The following is a 19211-nucleotide window of genomic DNA, read 5'->3' as shown; positions in this document are numbered from 1 at the left end:
AAACCGAAACTTAAATTTGTGATTTTGAGTGGTTAAAGGAACAGGCCACCGTTTTTACAGACTGAGATATGTTCTTACCTGAGCTTAGATGAGTTGATACGTACCTGTCTGGTCTTTGTGCGTGCGCTCAGTCACGCAAAACGACCAAAGATGTTTTGAGCATTGACCTCTCAAAATATATTCCTATAGCTCCAAATGGGGGTGAAGTTATAAGCGACCAAGCTCTTCCACGGACAGACCCAAACACCAGACAGGTATGCATCAACTCGTCTAAGCTCTGGTAAGAACATATCTCAGCATGGAAAAACTGTGTGCCCTCAGTGACGCTAAAAGACAAAAGATGTTGATAGCACTTGGTCTCTCCCAGTATATTCCTATAGCTCCAAATGGGGTGAAGTTAGAAGCGACCAAGCTCTTTCATGAGCACGCACAAACACCAGACAGGTACGCATCAACTCGTCTAAGCTCAGGTAAGAACATATCTCAGTGTGGAAAAACATTGGCCTGTTCCTTTAAGTTGCAGATGCAATCACGTTTCGGGCAAAATGCAATTTTTTATTTTCTGAACATCAGCAGAACATCAGCTGACCAGAGAGTAAAATCAACACAGATCTAATTTGTTACAGTATCTTGTGAAAAGGCATTTGATTAGGTCCACAAATAGGATTATCAATCAAATTTGTGCAAAGTAACCTGCAATCTGCATCTCTGCTACAGATAGGCCTTAGCACAACGTTATTACTCATAGTCCATTTACAATTAATGCCAGCCTCAGAAAAAGGCTAACATTGTTCTTATACTGTATCTCTAATTCTTCAGTCCAAAGCCGTGGTCCTTAACTGGTATGGCGTCGGAACCCACCCTTGGATAATAAGCTGTTACCTTGTAAAATTAAAGTCTCATCTTTTCAAACTTACTTTTAATACTTAGAGCACACTGAATTGTGTCTAGGTTGTAATTATTTGGTGTTTTTAAAATGAGTTTTCTCTTTCTGTGAAGCACTTTGGTCCTCCTGGTGTTGCTGTAAAGTGCTATATAAATAAACTTTGATTGATTGATTGATAAAATATGATTGTGACATACTGTATTTTTCCCACTGTAAGCTGAAAGCTTTTAACAGACTCAGATGGTGATTCTACACTTTTCTGTACATTTACAAAAGAAATGTTTTCTGGGAAAGGCTCACAACCCACTTTTGGTTCTCAATCCACCAGTTGAGAACCACTGGTCTGAAGCATATTCTGTGCTGTAGCCTCTGTTTTTCCTGCCTTTCTGAACAGTGCCACAACCCTGCAGCTTCAAGGAGGGCTGTAAAAGAGGAAAGGTTTGGATTTGACTTCAACTCACCACTTCTGCGATTCTATTACTGGATTTTAATAATGTGCCATTTGTAGCCAACAAATGTAGATAATTTGTGTAAATCTCTGAGAGCCATATAGCGCAAAAGCTCAGGGAGTTGCAGGAGCTCAAGGAAGTCTCCCCTGGCTATAACAAAAACGTACCCGACAAATTAACATAACACATGTTTAACATCCCATTGCTTCATAGGGATGAGTTTATAAGCATGTTTTACAACTTTCACAATTTCACAATAATGTAATAAAGAAGAAGAAAACAAGGAGCCTGCTGGTAAATTAATACATACATAAAATAATTTGATACATGAAGGTCTCTAAAGGGCAAGACTACTTAAAAAAATAAAGTACAGTATATCGAGCCCTTAATAATCTGATGGCAAACGAAACATTTATGAAAGATACAAACTCGGGCTACATTTTTTAGATATGAATGAGAAGAAACAAACATTTCATCCCACTCAGACATAAGGGTTTCTGTCTTGGAAGCCAGAAAAGAAAAAAAAATCAATACTGGCCTTCCAAATCCCCTGCACAGTATTGAAAAGTTTAGTTTCATCCCACAGCCTGACCATTGAGGGCATTTACTTCTAGACCTTTAACAGACCCAGTCAAGCATGGCGGGACAAGACGAAGAGAGGGCTTTTTTAAACGTCAGTGCTTGTCAGACACTGAGGAGATCCTTTCACTCTCTCATGTTGCTCCATCTCTTGTGTTGTATTTCTATTATTGACTGATCTGCATTAAGGCAGCGGTCATGTGGGTGGGCACCTTTGCACACAACATACCAGCTCTTGGAACATCGAAAAGCTTTTTGTTTTTTTTTGTTTTTTTTTCAATGCAAAATGTTTCTTTCTGCCTTTGCCATGAATAAACAGTTCCCTGCAGGATGTTATGGTCTGTTTTTATTTTATTGTACAACCTTATGCCACTGGAATTATCTTTTACAGCCGTAGCCTTGAAGCCTTTGAACAGTCACCTACTGTCAGATCATCCTGTGCACCAAGGGCCATTTGAAGAAAGACAGACTTCAGATAAGACCGGTACTGCATCCAGAGTCCAAATATTTCCTTAAGAGTGGAGAAAAGAAAACAGTTTTTAAAATATGACACATTAACAACTTCCGTAATATTTAAGGAGGGAAAAGTTGTGCTCACTTTAGTGGTAGGCAGTTTTGCAAAACAACTATAGCAGAATTTTGATTTAATTTAGTTAATACGCATTGCATTTTCATCCTATTTATTTATTTGTTTCTTTAACAGAGACAGTGCAGGAAAAGGTGTATAGGTGTATATCAATAAAACATTAAGTTAAGGCTATATACACACATAAAATAGCATTACTTCAGATAAATCAAGACTTTCCTAACATTTGAATGTCCGTTCTGTGACACGCACAAGAGAAAAGACACGTATGGTCATGAATATCTAGCTATTATAAACAAAGCAACACCTCTTGTTCCTGAAGTGCATCTGTTTGGATGATCCTGACACAAGGCTGAATCATGCACCAGGAGACCTGTCGATTTTAATGAGCACATTGTTAGTTTTATTTTAGCCAACATTTTAGTTGAGCATCAACGGGGAGCATTCTCTTATAGCTGAATTTAAACATCCATGAGGCAACTACATGTATTCCCAGCAGCACAATGTCAGGATAAAGTCAGGGTTTTTCTCCAAAAAGAGAAGGTCCTGCTGAGGGCTCATGTGACTTTGGCTTAAAGCTGTCTTCTTTTCCCGAATGTTCACACTTATCTGGGATTAGTTAAATCCCACATCACTCACAGACGATATTGATCCACATGGAAAATTGCATTGTCACAGTTGCTCAATAATAAAAGTACTACTACTAAAGAATTCTACTAAATAATTCATAATTAGTAGAAAATAAAGCATTAGATGAACTTATACAAACTTTGAGAATGCACACATTTACTAAGTATGAAAAGTAATAAACAGGAATTATATAAACTAACAATATAATGAGGTTGAATAGAAAAAGAGTGCAGTGCAAAATGAACAGTGCAGCAATGACACAATCCTGTAATGTTCACTGTGAAAAAGAGCTGTTTGAAAGAGAGCTCCTTTGCCCCTCTCCAGTTCGAGTGCATTTGCTTCAGTCCTAATCCATCCTTTGGACCATCAACAACCCAGTTCTCTTCAATGAACCTTTAGAGTTCTTGTGGACTCCAGTTTGATAAAGTATGGTGCAGTGGTGAGAGTGAGCTTTTTTCAGCTCAGGCTCCTGGTGAAAGTCAAACCCTTTTTAACCAGAGCAGATCTTGAGAGGGCTACTCATGCATTCGTCAGCTTCAGACTGGACTATTACAATGCCCTCGACTATGGACTTAGTAAATCCCCTCTCCGTAGGCTACACCTGGCTCGTCTTCTCTTTAAACTCCAAGGCATGTTCATATAACACCTGTTCTCCGGGCTCTCCACTGGCTCCCTGTTGAGTTCAGGATCGATGTTCAGTCCTCATGTTCGTGTTTAGGGCCATAAATGGTCTTACATATCTCTCTGACCTACTGACTGTGCACCATCCTGTCAGGGTGCTGCTGATCAAACATCTCTAATGGTGCCCAGGTCCAGGCATAAGAAGAGGGGCGCTCGATCGCTTGCTGTGCTTGAACCCTGGAACTCTGGAATACACTTGCCCCTGAGCTGCGAAACATCACTGAACTAAATCACTCTTTAAATCACGACATATTCATTATGCCTGGCTTTTGACACACTGTGTTTTCACTCTGTCTTTATCATTGCTCTGTTTTTTGAATGCCGTGGATGTCGTCTCAAATGTCTCCAGCTGACAGCCAATCACGTCCAGTTTTGTATACACATCCATACACCCGTGTGCACAGTGTAGGCAAAGTAGGTTAAGTGTCCTGCTCAAGGACATAACTACTTCAATGATGACCTTGGCATCAGTGGGCAAATGCTCTACCAACTGAATCAGATCACAATTCCATATTTATATTCTATTATATTTATCTGCCCTGAATGTATAGGTTATTTTCTCCTTCTCTAAACTCAAAAATCTCTATTATGCCTTAATGCTCTTCTATGTTTACCATTTATCTCATGCAACTGTACACATTTTAAAGCATTTCTTCTGTGACCTCAAATTCATGAGCTATACATCTAGCCTTAGCCTATTGCTATCCTCCATTCATCATTATATTTTTACTGGTCGCCCCACCGTGTTGTACCTTCTTGCTTTCTTACTGTCCGATATTTTTGTCACCCATTAACCTGCTTGAAAACACATTGTTTCCTACACACTGAAAACTGTTCTCAAGCAATGGTTAAAAACTGTCCACTTTTTGCAAAAAGCGCTGTACCCAATTACTCATAGGCAGCAGTTTGATGGACGAGCCATATTATTTTACTCTGACTCATTGCCTTTAGGTATGAAATGGAGATATGTGTACTCTGTTGCCATATAAACAAAGCCATGGGTACAACGACACTTTAGAGGAGTTAAGAAGGACATTAGCTGATCGAGATAAAAGCTTCATGTTCGATTACTTGTATCCGGTGATAAATCCCTATCTTGAAAAAGATTTAATATTTATCATACTTAGCCACTCACGACTTGTTCATTAGGCCAGGCCCGTTTGGATCAATGAAAGCAGTGCTGTGATTGCTATCTCACTCTCTGAGCTGAAAAATCACATCCATTAAAATGCTATTGATGATTCAGAGAGCACCCTTTGGCACTGCTCAGTCTGGCCTTAGACCTTTATCTCGTCAGAGATGTGCTTTGGGCAAAATAGTGCAGGGCCGCAAAGATTACTTGCATTCAAAGTGAAATTGCAATTTGAATGTTTATAGTCATAAATCAACAGCGCTGCATTTTATGGTATACTTTGCAAGCAACAAAAATATGATGTCTCCATCAGGGTCTCACTGTGTATAACACCAGCAAACTGTTTAGACCAGCCTTATAGTGGAGCCAATGCTTGAAACAACTTTAACTTGATGAGGAAATACTGTTATTTTAGACAATATACAGGGCCAAACCGCAAAATGTTTTTGTACAAATTGTAATAAATATTTTTTATTTGAGTTGAGACTTGATAAAATGAAAGTGGACTTTTGATTTCGACCTCTATTAACATGAAATGCAAGGGATTTGCATGACTTAACTAAAGTATTTCTTTATTCTGTTTGGCAGTTACAAACAATGAGGGAAAGTACAAACTGTAAATTTGTAGTTGTGTTCCAAACTCATGCATTTGTAACATCAAATCATAATTATACATTTCAAACACATTTTGCAAATTTCAGGAAGTGGGCGATTCACCGTCACGGTAATGTTATAAACAAAAGTTTGCTTGAGCAATATAGACAAGGACAAAATAGTTTAAAATGTGCATCACCTATCTTCATTTTATAACAGAATAAGATACGGCAGTTTTATATCTGAGCTTTAAAATTTTTACTCATTTGGTGTCTCTTTATGAAAAGGCTTAAAGCAGAGTCTACTGTTTTGGATGGAGGTCCTGTTGTGTGGTTGCTGTTTTCATCCTGAGTCTCTGTTTATCTGATAGCAAGATCTCAGTTGTAATAAATGTACAATAGTCACCTTGCACTGAGATAGGTCAGTGCCTGTTTAAAAGTGATGAAACACACTTGAACACAGTTGGCATGTAAAATACAGACACTATACATTATGTATTGGTGTCTTGTGGGCATCTATTGTGTGCCGTGAATGCTGTTTTATGTCTTCAAATGCAGGCTGAATAATAAAAAGTAATGAACTCTGTTTTGTTCATGTATATGTCTCTAGTGGTTCTTCTATGTTTACCTGTTTACAAGTCAAAACAGCCAGTATCTAAAGTCAACAAAAGGTAATATTTTCCTCTATTTCTTGCGCCTGATTTGGGTTTGTAGGTTGTATCAAATGGTAAAATTTTAATGGAATTTTCAATGAAGGTCAGGGCAAGAGAGACATATTTTGATGTGGATCTAAAATAATGGGAGGGCACAGTATTCTGCGCCATTGTTCGATGGAGCCAAAATAGATTTGTTAGTACATTCGACTGCTGTTGTAGTTGGAGATAAAAGTGGATAAAGTCTCTGAACAAGATAGCTAGGAAGCGTCCTTACTCCTTAGGGCACAAGACGATGAAACAGTGTTTCAGAGATGCACAAAAATATTCATTGTGATATAGGATATTGTAGGACCCATAGGGAAGTGAATGTTTTCAAGTTGTCATTGACGTTGACATTTTGCCTTTAAACTATCTTCTCTACAAACCGAGCACACACACCAAGTAAAGCAGTGAATCTTTTCTTCTTCTCTCTTTTTTTCAGGGATATCTTTAAGTCTGGATAAAACAGAATAATGTATTGATTTTTTGCATAGCTTCACAAAAGAGAGTGAACAAGGTAACTCCTGAAATAGGGCACAGCGACAGGAAGGAGCACCACCTGCTGAAGTGATTAGCATGAACACACAGAAACCACAGCACAGCATTGGATTCATTTTATCAGTATTTTTATCTGTCAAACTCAGTCAGGAAACGGGGCTGCGATATTGTCATGACAGAAGCTTAAGCCTAAGGGACAGTGCAGAGTTAAAACTCGAAATAAATGCCTTACAAAGTTGCATTTTTTGGATTGTGGAATGGAAAAGCTTCACTGCACAGAAATCGAAACAAAACCGACCTGCCCAGATATTGAACTGGAACTGCTTTTCTAAATAGTCCAATTCCTTGGTTAAGCACTGCCTTAGTTGTGCTAAACAGAGTAGAATATTTAATGCTACACAGTTTTATTCAGATATAGCCTCTGCTCCTGACTACCACAGTATTGTGCAAGTACACGTGTTAGTGCTCTCGCCTCAGAGCAAAACCATCCAGGGTTCATGGGGTTTGCATGTTCTATACAGTACACTGATCAAACATACAATAATACCAGACATCCAGTACATGCTGTTCGGTAAGTCCAATTATAAATACAGTCACATGTTGCTTACTGTTTGCCAACACAGGGAAGCAGCTCTATTAGCTGTGGTCAGTGAAGGGCGGTTTGATCTGGTCGTGTCTGGTCTACGTCTGATCGAGTCTTCTCTGACCTTTCATTGTAATTACGTTGTGTCAATGCAGCAGCGGCCCGTCTGCAGCCTTCATGCTAATTCCCATATGTTCCTGTAAGGTGCTGAAAGATCATTACACTTAACTAATAGTCATTTCCGACAACGCAGCAGTGTTGCCCGTCTCTGCTTCACTATCTTCAAAAAATGCTGAATCATATGAGCAGAAGACAGGAAAGTATTTGTTTTTGCTCTGGCCTTATGTTGAGCACAATAGAAACTTTCCAGCCGAGACGTGACCCATTTTGCCTGGAAATGAGTCGTGCTGAGGACAGTGTGGTGTTTAAGGGCGACGCTGATGCTGAGGTGATGTATGAGAGGTTTCAGGGTATGGTGCCCGAATAAGGACCAAAGGAGATAGGCTGAGGAGAGCGTTTTAGTGGAAAATTGCCGCTGTCTTTTGCATTTCTCTGCTTTGTTTCCTGCGCTAGCTCCGGGCTGACATTATTTCACAGGGAATAGGCAAAGAGATAATAAATGATTTCACAAGGAAAGCACCAAAAGGAACATTTTTGTTGGAGCAAAGAAACTTGGCTAAACTTGCGGCATGAATACTGTTCTGATGAATAAGAGTGTCTCTACCCCGTCAAGAAAGAGGAAGGCAATAGTTGTATATATAACTACATGTAACTTATTTACTAAAAGTGCATCAGCCATACTACTTTTTGGACTAGCATACACGCAATTACATTCGTTTGCCGATGTATTGCATTCAACACCAAACAGATATTTTACTATTAAGATGATGATACAGAGCAAATAACAAAACGACTCGGAATATTTCAAATTAGCAACATTAAGCGATAATGGGCTTTAAAAAGACTAATAATAAAAGGTTATGAAAACGATCATAAACCACATTGTGTGATGGGTGCCGCTGGGATATCTAAACCAGATTCAAACCAGGACTTAACAAGGACTAAAACAACAGTGGAGCTGGTCTATTCTCTAATATTTGCTTTTCATGAAACCCCACATTTAGATATACGTGTATAGGCTGCCCCATTATGGCCATTACACAACAGGACTCACAACAAACAAAAGTGCACATTTAATCTTCTTTAAAGTTAAAAGAAATGCTTAATATGTGTATAAGTTACTCTGGAGGGTGTAGTATAATTCCGCATAATGTTCTTTACAAAAGTTGCTGTGAACAGAGTACCACACCATTACTCAGTTTGCTGAATGCAAACACATAGCCCTAAGTGGGACACAATCAAGTTTAACTCTCTAATGTTCTTGCAGTAACACTATTGAGTAATAAGGACACATATTTACATCAAAGTGTAAAGGACAGGTAAAGTTTGCGTGCTAAATACAGTGTGTAAACTTTGCAAAGATGCCCTCACCACAGGCTGTTTTTCCCACATATTGTTATTAGTGTAACTCTTGAGCAGCTTTTGTTTTGAGCTGGCATTTAGCGGTGAGAGGATGAGATTGTGCAGATAGAGCTGAGGCTGTGAGGAGATCTCTATTAAGATAGCACGGAGCGGATGGAGGCTTTAGGAGCTTAGCCTCTTCTGCCTTTGTCCGATGAGGAAACCAGGAGAGGCACAACAAGAGAAAAACACCCCTGGGAAGCAGCACCGCCTCACAGAGAGCTGCGCTGTATTTATGGATTCCTTTGTCCTATTTATGGACTCTATCATCACAAAGAGCCCATCGTTTTGTTTTATTTATTTCACCTGAATTTAGAGAGGCTTTGCAGACAGTTTTTAGAACTTTTAGGACAACAAGCTTTTTGTGCAGTGGTAAGTCACAGTCATTTACGACGTTGTGAGTGAGTCACCCACTGGAATTTGAGTGTTTTGTTGTTGATGCAACTAATAACTGTCCATAATAGATATTTGTCAAATAATACATGATTCAGATGGATTATTCGAATAAAACCCTCTCTATATCTTGTCTGTCAAAGAAAGAGCATTATACACACCTGTACAGTTTAGCTAATATATCCCCATTTGGTAGCCACGGGGAAAGCAAAAACAAATGACTACTCTTTATTAAAATTAACTGAAGTAAACAAAGAAAATCCTAGGTTTAGTTTACCATTGGAAGCCGGGCTAACAAACAGTCACAGCACAGTAGAACCTTCCATCCCTGATACCATGAGCTGTGATGACTTCCTTAAATTCTTTAATGATAAAATCATAACCATTAGAGATATATAAATGAATAAGCTTTGCTCGTATTATCCTGAACTAAATCCAGCTGTAAAATCATCTGAAGTTTTAGACAGATTTACAACTGATGAAGTCAAGAATCATCAATCACTATGTCCTCAAAAACACGTCTTCCAGATCCAATTCCAATAAAACTCCTCAAAGAAATTATTATCTCAGATATTGAAAATTGTATTAGAACATGGGCATGTGCCTTTAAATATGCTGTTATCAAACCACTTTTGAAAAAACCTAACATTGATCCTGATATGTTAGCCAACAATAGACTTGTATCCAATCTGCCTTTCATTTCAGAAGTCCTTGAAAAAGTAGTGGTTAAGCAGCTTTGCCGCCACCTACAGGACAATAGTTTATTTGAAAAATTTCAGTGAGGGTACAGAACAAAGCACAGAGACCGCCTTAGTCAAAGTTACCAAGGACCTGTTATTAGCAGCTGACGCCGGACTAGCTTCAATCCTGGTTCTGTTAGACCTCAGCGCAGGCTTTGACACAATCGGCCACAATATTCTTCTGCTGAAGTTAGAATATGACATAGGCATCAGGGGAACAGCCCTCTCCTGGTTTAAATCTTACTTATCTGACAGGCAACAATTCGTTAATGTAAACCAACAGTCTTCACCGTGTTCCAAAGTGTGCTATGGGGTGCCACAGGGTTCAGTGCTCGGGCCAATTTTATTTATGTTTGTGCTTCCATTAGATAACATAATCTGAAATCACAATATAAATTTTCATTGCTATGCAGACGACACACAGCTGCTCTTATCACTGAAACAAGGTCAGACGGATAAATTAGATTAGGCTTATTTCCTGTGTAAAAGCCATTAAGACCTGGATGACTGTGAATTACCTTCTTCTTAACCCTGATAAAACCAAGGTTATTTTATTAGGCCCTCAAAAACTGAGAGAGTCTTTAGCAGATCATCACCCAGGATAATGTTTATTTTATTTTATTTTATTTATTTGACAGAAACATGTACAGGGGCATTAATCAGCATATAAAAAGATTGTTGCTTTGTACCAGACTTGAGCTCTTGGAGCTAATTTCCATCTGCAGTCCACAAGCTCTACAGTAAAAAAAAACTTGACCAAGACCTCTCTTTTAAAGCACATATAAACCAGGCCTGTAAAACTGTGTTTTTTCAGTTGCGCAACATTGCTAAAATGCGAAACATCTTACCTAAGAGTGATGCAGAAAAACGTATTCATACAGTTGTTCATCAAGGCTGGACTACTTCCTGCTAGCAGCATATAAGTTCCCTGAGAAGTTTTCAGTTAATTCAATATGCAGCTGCAAGATTGTTAACGCGGACAAAGAGAAGAGAACACATCACTCCTGTGCTAAAGAGTCTCCACTGGCTTCCTGTTGAGTTTAGAATCACATTTAAAATCCTGCTCCTCTCATTTAAGGGGGAAGTACGATACACTGAGCACTATCCTCTAGTTCCTCTTACTGAAGACTTTGTCTTAATTGATTGACTGCGGAATTCTTCCGCAGTCAATTATTGGTTTTCATGTTCTTTATTGATTGACTGCGGAATTCTTCCGCAGTCAATTATTGGTTTTCATGTTCTTTATTATTATTCCTCTTCCATCTTTTTCCCGATTTTCTAGAGCTTTCAGCACCTTCATGCTTTGTGCAATTTATGCAAGTTATGCATCAAAACGTTCCGCATGTTGAGGAGAAGGGTGCTATTACTTTTGGGACTTCTGCAACCTACGGTTTTTCCGCAATCGGCCGAAATGTCGGAGATTTTTCCCATTGACTTATAATGGGGCTGCCGCAAATCCATGCTTTTCTGCACTTTTTTCTGCATTTTATGCAATTTCTGCACTTTGTGCATGTTCAGCTTATGCAACTTGTGGGTTTTGAGAAAAAATTGGCCATTTGCAGATTTCCAGTTTTTTTTATACGGGAGTTTGAAATTTTTGCATTGGTGTGTATGGGGTGAATCCAGCCAATGGGGAGACTCCAGGACTTTCAGCCATTTGTGCAGCTTCTGCCAATCAAGCACTGAGGCCATTTCAACAGTTTGACCAGTTTATGGAATCTAAAAGTTTATGCAATATTAATAATTTATGCAAATTAACCACTTTATGGGGTTTAACCAGTTAATGCATTTTAAAGCATTTATGCAACTTAAGAGTTTATGCCATTTAGGATTTATGAATTTGAAAAAGTTTATGCTATTTACATAATTTATGCAAATTAATCCATTCATGCATTTTACCACTTTATGCAGTTTATACAGTTTATGCAACATGACATTTTATGCATTTTACCAGTTTATGCAAATTAAGCAATTTATGCAATTTGAACAGTTTATGCAATTTCTGCATTCGCTTCCCGCAATTCCGCAGTCAATCGCAATGGCGCAGCCATTGCATTTCTAGTTATTATTCCTCTTCCATCTTTTTCCCGATTTTCTAGAGCTTTCAGCACCTTCATGCTTTGTGCAATTTATGCAAGTTATGCATCAAAACGTTCCGCATGTTGAGGAGAAGGGTGCTATTACTTTTGGGACTTCTGCAACTTACGGTTTTTCCGCAATCGGCCAAAATGTCTGAGATTTTTCCCATTGACTTATAATGGGGCTGCCGCAAATCCATGCTTTTCTGCACTTTTTTCTGCATTTTCCGCAATTTCTGCACTTTGTGCATGTTCAGCTTCTGCAACTTGTGGGTTTTGAGAAAAAATTGTCCTTCTGCAGTTTTCCAGTTTTTTATACATGAGTTTGAAATTTTTGCATTAGTGTGTATGGGGGGAATCCAGCCAATGGGGAGACTCCAGGCCTTTCAGCCATTTGTGCAGCTTCTGCCAATCAAGCACTGAGGCCATTTCAACAGTTTGACCAGTTTATGGAATTTAAAAAGTTTATGCAATATTAACAATTTATGCAAATTAACCACTTTATGGGATTTAACCAGTTTATGCAACTTAAGAGTTTATGCCATTTAGGATTTATGAATTTTAAAGCGTTTATGCAATTTACATAATTTATGCAAATTATCCTATTCATGCATTTTACCACTTTATGCAGTTTATACAGTTTATGCAACATGACATTTTATGCATTTTACCAGTTTATGCAAATTTGATTATGCAATTTGAAGAGTTTATGCAATTTCTGCATTCGCTTCCCGCATTTCCGCAGTCAATCGCAATGGCACAGCCATTGCATTTCTAGTTATGACACAATATTTATTTTATCTGAAGTCTGTTCGCGGTCTTCAGCCTTGTCCACGGAGGAGCAGAGGAACCTCGCCTACAGACAAGAAGATTGGACAAGAGGAACTGAAGCTCCAACAAGGACTGGAAGTTCTGCCGTCTTGGCCTGTCTGCTGAGGGACCCATTCGCCCTGGGTGTCTGATAGCCTGTCTGTCCATGGGAGTGGATCTCTCCTTCTGTGGTTCTCCCCGAGGCTTCTTTTTTCTCCCACTGGGTTTTTGAGTTTTTCCTCACCGTGTTGGAGAGTCTAAGGACAGGGGCCATGCGGCTCGTCACCACCTGCTGCAGACGCTTATTTGGACATTATGTTTGCCTGGATGCTTCATTTGCCTGAACTTTACATTGTCTTTACAGTTTACAGTTTTGTTTCATTGCTTTAATAATTGTACAGTCCTGTGAGGCAACTCCCGTTGTGATATTGTTCTATTCAAAACCGTTGATTGATTGGTTCATTCATTCATCAACTGGGAAAATATTTTGATCAGTCACAGCGAAACCTTCTTAAAATGGAAATACCGCTGATCAGATCAGATGTAGATGCTGCTAGCAATATGTCAACAATGAGCATTGCCATTTAAACAGCCACAAGCTGATAATCTCTACACCTGCTCTGTATTGGTGATGATAACCTAAAATTCTTCAGAAATTCTCCATAAACCGTAAACGATAATGAAATCCAGCAGTCATTTCAGAAAGTGACATTTACTCCATGCTGATAAAATTTGGAGAGGTCACTTCACAGGTACCACAGAAAAAAATAAAAGTCTGTTTGAACTTTTGGTTGAGAAATATTCAGGATTTGGCATTTAATTGTGTTGTGGAGTGGTCATATCCTCCAGTAATCTTATATCAGAAAATGGCAGTAATCTTATATCAGAAAATGGCAAAAGGAAATAATCACCTCTCTCCTGTCCTCAGACCAATCTCCGGCCGATCTAGATTGAATTGTGGTCATGTTTCTGATGTTTTTGTTGACAAAACTTTCAAACAGACTCGCCTTAAGGAAAGACAGTGAGGAACAACTTAAAAGCCTAAATACCCAGCGGTTCCATCATAAAGCATCACAACTGTCACTGTGTCAATCAGCTTTGTAACCCGTGGCGACAGGCTGCAAAGTGCCTGCTGTCTCCAGGTACTCTATATTCTTCTTATGCCTCAGCATCTCACCGCAATATCTGTAAATACAACCTCTTGTCGTACGTGAAAACAACAACACTGCATGACTTGTTAGATAGTGACAGTCTAGGATACAAAATGTAGATAAAACACGTAGTATGGAAGAAAACTGTACAGAAATTCTCCAGAGAAGAGCATTTGTTCTCAGAGAATTTTAGAATTGCACGCATCGAGGCAGCAAGCATCTCAACCAAAAGCAGCAGTCTTGTCGTTGTATTGGCCACACCTGAACCAAACTCCCCTCACAATACATGTCTTATCAACAACAACAATAATAAGGCTCGGAGGTCCAGCACCTTTTGTGGTCTCGTTTGAATTCAAAGCAAGGGTGCCAATTTCCAGGTGCCAATTTTCCAGTGACATTTTGGCTTGATGAGTGCCGGTCCAAAAGTACAGCTTGTTCCTGAGTTAATTAGATTTATCCAGAAAGGCCAATCTGTGGATCGAATGGCATTTCTTCACCCTTTTCACACACATCATTTAGTGGCCAGAATAGCAGACAAAGGCCCCGGGGCTAAGTGAGAGGAGTTCAACTTCACACCATTAAAACCTATTACTGGCAGACTTTATGATGGAGGCGGGCTCTTTTGAAAGCTACACCCAGACGTGGGTAGTCTGGTACTCGGTGTGCTGCAAACAACTATGAAAAATCAAGAGAAAAGTAAGATCGGAACGGAAAATAGAAAAAGATTTTTTTATCATCAATAGAGTGGCGTTGGGAGTTGTACTGAGCTCTAATGAACAGTGAAGGTCAAATCAATGCATGCGTCACTTTGTTTCATCTGCAGTCTGTGGCTGATTATAATGTTTGTTGTTCAATTCAATTTCTCTTTATAATCTTTCTTTCCTGGGTAGAACATATGGAGTGAATAGAAATTGTGTTAGTATCCAACCTCTCGGGGCCAAAAGACAATGATCAACACGTTATTCCCCCGTTGGTGCCCGCCCCTTCACTTGTAGTTTACATAGGACCGCAGACGTCAAGAGAAGATCAGTTACTACACGCCGCCCACAGAAACAGTGCAGTGTGGACTTGTTGGTGCAAATGAACGTTGGACATTCTATACAAATCGATCTACTGTATATCAGATTTTCCCTCAATCTCCACTTAGGGCTTCACATTCTACTGGAAGTTTCAATACAACGGAAGTGTCGATACGTGGCAAAAAGAGGCAAAGGTGGGCGGGGCAGAATATGATGAATACAGAACAATATATGATTGATTGATTGATTGAATACAGAACAATATGAAACACTGTTGACACTGCTCTTTATTTTTGAAAATGCAGTTTTGCTTACTCAAGTTTAGCAAACTAGATAAGGATCTATAATCAGGTACCCAAAGCAATGTGTATGTTAACTTAAAATGGTTTACAGTTCAAAGTTTAGGCTTGAAAAGATAGCTCAACGTTAAATATTTATTCTTATTTATATTTTTCACGTAAAGAGATGAAACACTCTCTAGTTTGAAAATGTCCACTGTAAATCATTTTTAGATTTTATGTTTATATCACACCTTTTCTGCGCTCTTCATTCGTAAATATGTGCCCAAAAACGACAACAAACAAAGAGTAGCTTGTTGCAGGGCTTGGTTTTGGCTGGTCTTCAATGCCTCTCAGTTGGTCCATTTATGGCCTATTCAGTGTTACACAGTAGGGCCATGTTGCTGCTTCCAAGGACAAGTAGTAATAGCGGCAGATGTTTATTCTTGTATAGGTTCTCCAGGTGCGATCTCCGGAGGCCGCTCTCTCGCTATTTTCCCAATAAGAATTAGCGATGTTTTGCACAAATCAGCAAATAGTTCATGAAAACATCACAGGCAGTGAGATACTGATGGGAAGTCACCGGCTTCACATTGCACTGCATTTACGATACGTTTTTACTCACTAACAGGAACCAAACTGCTTTTTTATCCTACTGTGAGTTAAACACTGTCCTGAGTGATAGAGCGTGTAACGTTGGCCTCGGTTTAGCGCTAGTACCACATTTCTTGCCTCGCCGTGCTTCAAAAACGTGACCAACAAACTCAGCCCAGTCTGAAGAACTTTGGGCATAAGATCTCGACTCTACTGTCATGTAGACTTGAGCTCTTTATTTTTTTGGAAAAGACCTCATTATCAACATATAGGGAAATAATGGGACAGGAAGAGCAGCGCCTATACTGAGGATCCACTCGGAAGTCATGTGAGCTCGCGTGCATATAACCCAGTAAGCCCATTGTTATGTCTGTGGCTGTTGCTATAATAGTAGGAGCAGTGGCCTTTATGAATGCTTTTTGAACAATTCAATGTGATAAAAAACCGAAGAAGAAAAAAAGGTTTGCGAGTGACAGTGTGTGAAGAGTCCTGTGTGAATAACCGATTTGTATTTCATTTCTTTAAAAGACAAAGACATCTCCATCTGTGCTTGAATGAAATCGCTGGCAAACAGCTAGCGTTGCTGGCAATCACTGCTACCTGAGCATTTTGGCAAATCACTCTGCGGTCAATCAGCAGTGCCAATCACAGCCAAGGTGAGTTTAATCAGGTCTGGAAAAAATCAATTTGCTCCATGTAAGACTTGGGTAACAGCTCTGAGGATCAGGGCTGTCGCTAAAGCAATGCTATTTTAGAGCCAATTAGTTTAGCTCTGATTAGCTGGCTCTTCTCGGTGGCAAAGCCCAAACACATGGTCCATGATGGGGAGGCTGATACTGGTGCTTTATATGCAAAGTACAGTCAAATGAGGAAGTAGTAAAATTCAAATGTCTGGAAGAAAAAACGTGTCAGCTTCAGGACAAAGTAAGACTGATACGGACAGTTTCAGCCAATAAAAATGGTGATGATCTGAAGTTCTGAATTAAGACATACCCCATAACATGAGCAAACGAAAACCATCTATGCATCTCAGTAGCTATTTTTAGTTTCATTTGATCAAGCAGGATAGGTAGGTAGTCCCTCTGGGGGTAATACTAATGGGATGATTGGGGGGTCTTTCATCTCCCCCTGGTGTCTCTGGCCAGAAAACCACTCTTGCATACACACTAATAGAAACACGAAGAAGCTAACAGGCTAACGGGGAAAGCTAACTGTGGGCTAGCACCACTTTAGCAGTGTTTACCGTCAAGTTTGTGTGGAAAAAAAAAAAATTCTACATTGTGGTTGTGACAATGTAACAATATCCCTCTCTCCCTTTGTCTTTTCTGTCAGCCTAATTTACGGACAATTAATGAGTAAAAAACCTCAACATGCTACGACACCTGCAGTGGCGCTTGTGTCCTCTAGGGGCATGAGCTACTTAGTTCTGCTTTAAAAGGTATCATTTGTGATTTATTCAGCCCATAACTATATTTCATAACATGTCTGTTGGGGCATTTTCTAGACAGCAAGACTAAGGCGTCTAAAGTAGTTGTAAACATATATATATATATATATATATAAGGCAGTGTCACTTCCAGCATAACGGGCGGTCATCTTGCCACAGGGAAACTTTCAGCTCAAGTAAGTGAGTGATCAGCACAAACACAAATCCTCATATCTCGCTGAAATCTTCACGGATTTACAAACGGTTTGGTTTCTTACAAGCGTTATTAACTTGGCTATAATTCTGAATCGAACATGAAATAAGGATTTTCTTTTTTTATTCATGCGTATTCAGTGTCATACCTACATCTCTGAGGTTTATAACAAATCAAACCGTTTGAAAATCGGTAAAAAATTTAGCAAGTTATGGTTATTTAAAAGTATATGCACCATAAAACACAATGTTATGAGTGAGCGAGCTCCCTGTGGCAAGATGGCCGCCGTGTGCGGACGTCGCCCTCCATTGGCCAGCAGCGTGTATGAGACATCTGGCCTTTATATATATCTATGTTTACAACTACTTTAGACGCCTTAGTCTTGCTGTCTAGAAAATGCCCCAACAGACATGTTATGAAATATAGTTATGCAAAACGCCAAAGCTGTGACCAAGGAAGCAGCAACAACAACAAAAAACGTTGAAAATTGATAGAGTTTCAGACTAACACGCTAGTCGGCGCAGGGAAGAGAGTTTATCCACTTTAAAACATATTGTACTTCATGGATGACGGAGCTGGTGTTTTGCTGAGGAGATCAAAAGCTCAAAAAGTCATCCATTAAGCATTAGCTATTTCCACTATAATGAACCCCATTCGCACTTATCATGTATAAGGGAAAAACAAGCCATAAAAATGCCCCAGTGATAGCTGAGACAAAATGAGATTAATCGCACCCATTTACAACCAATAAATTTACAGATGATCTGAACCATTATAGGCCGTTACATTTGCTCTCTGCTCGCTGGTGATAGCAGGAGACAGATTTTAGGGACGATGTTTGGAGGGACGCAAAGGCAACAATTTGTTTTGTCTGAGCCTGTGTGGTTATCAGTGCTTCATATCAGCAGCACCAAAGACTGCTATAAACCCGGTATGAGCAGTGGGATGCAGCAGTGTGGTGTAATGCAATCTAGTGACATGTTATTGAAGCACTTAAAGCAATTACAGCCAAGCCAGTCACCACAGGAAATGATGCCTTTGCAAAGCTATGTTCCATTTTAACACTGAAACTTTTTTTTGCCACACCCTTTAATTTAAGTGCGCTTCTCAATATTTCATGACAAAGCGCTCACATTTCATATAATAATAATAAATTAAGCAATTAAGCATTTTAACAAGCAACTCTTTTACCAAGAAACACACCTCCTGCATCAAAAGCTGTCTGTAATATTGTTCAGGCTTCAAGCTGCTGCTGTATTATTTAGTGTGGTTTGTAATTACATCAAAAGGTGTGCGTAAAAGGATTTCACTGACCGGGAGCAGACAACATATGGCTGCTCTGAGCTGAGAGGTGATTAGACCAACCTCGCTGCTGGAGGACTTTGAAAAACCAAAACGAACGGGTGCAGTCGCAATTAGGAAGATCATGGCATGTAATGAAGCTGTGGAGGGTAGCTGAATTTTCATATAGTGTTCAGGCTCCAGTGCACCGTGACTCGCGTGGCAAAGGATTTCAGTATCGGACCTCAACATGCACGGCAGATGGACAGGAGCCAGGCCAGACGGACCCTGTCATAGCACATGAACGGCTTTCCTGGACGGACAGTTGATTTCCCCGGATAAAAGTCCAGTCAGACAGATTGTTCACGCCTTTAAAAGTAACCAACTGTTTGCT

General features: G+C 39.5%; 1 protein-coding gene across 1 annotated transcript in view; it reads right to left on the bottom strand.

Annotated features, from left to right (window-relative positions):
- wipf1b (WAS/WASL interacting protein family, member 1b) overlaps positions 1-19211 on the bottom strand; it is a 170815-nt gene that overhangs the window by 14256 nt on the left and 137348 nt on the right. The window lies entirely within an intron of this gene.

This window comes from Gobius niger (assembly GCF_951799975.1).
Source record: "Gobius niger genome assembly, chromosome: 7".
Lineage (NCBI taxonomy): Eukaryota > Metazoa > Chordata > Actinopteri > Gobiiformes > Gobiidae > Gobius > Gobius niger.
Note: the sequence above shows the minus strand (reverse complement) of the source record. Positions and strands in the feature narration are given on the sequence as shown.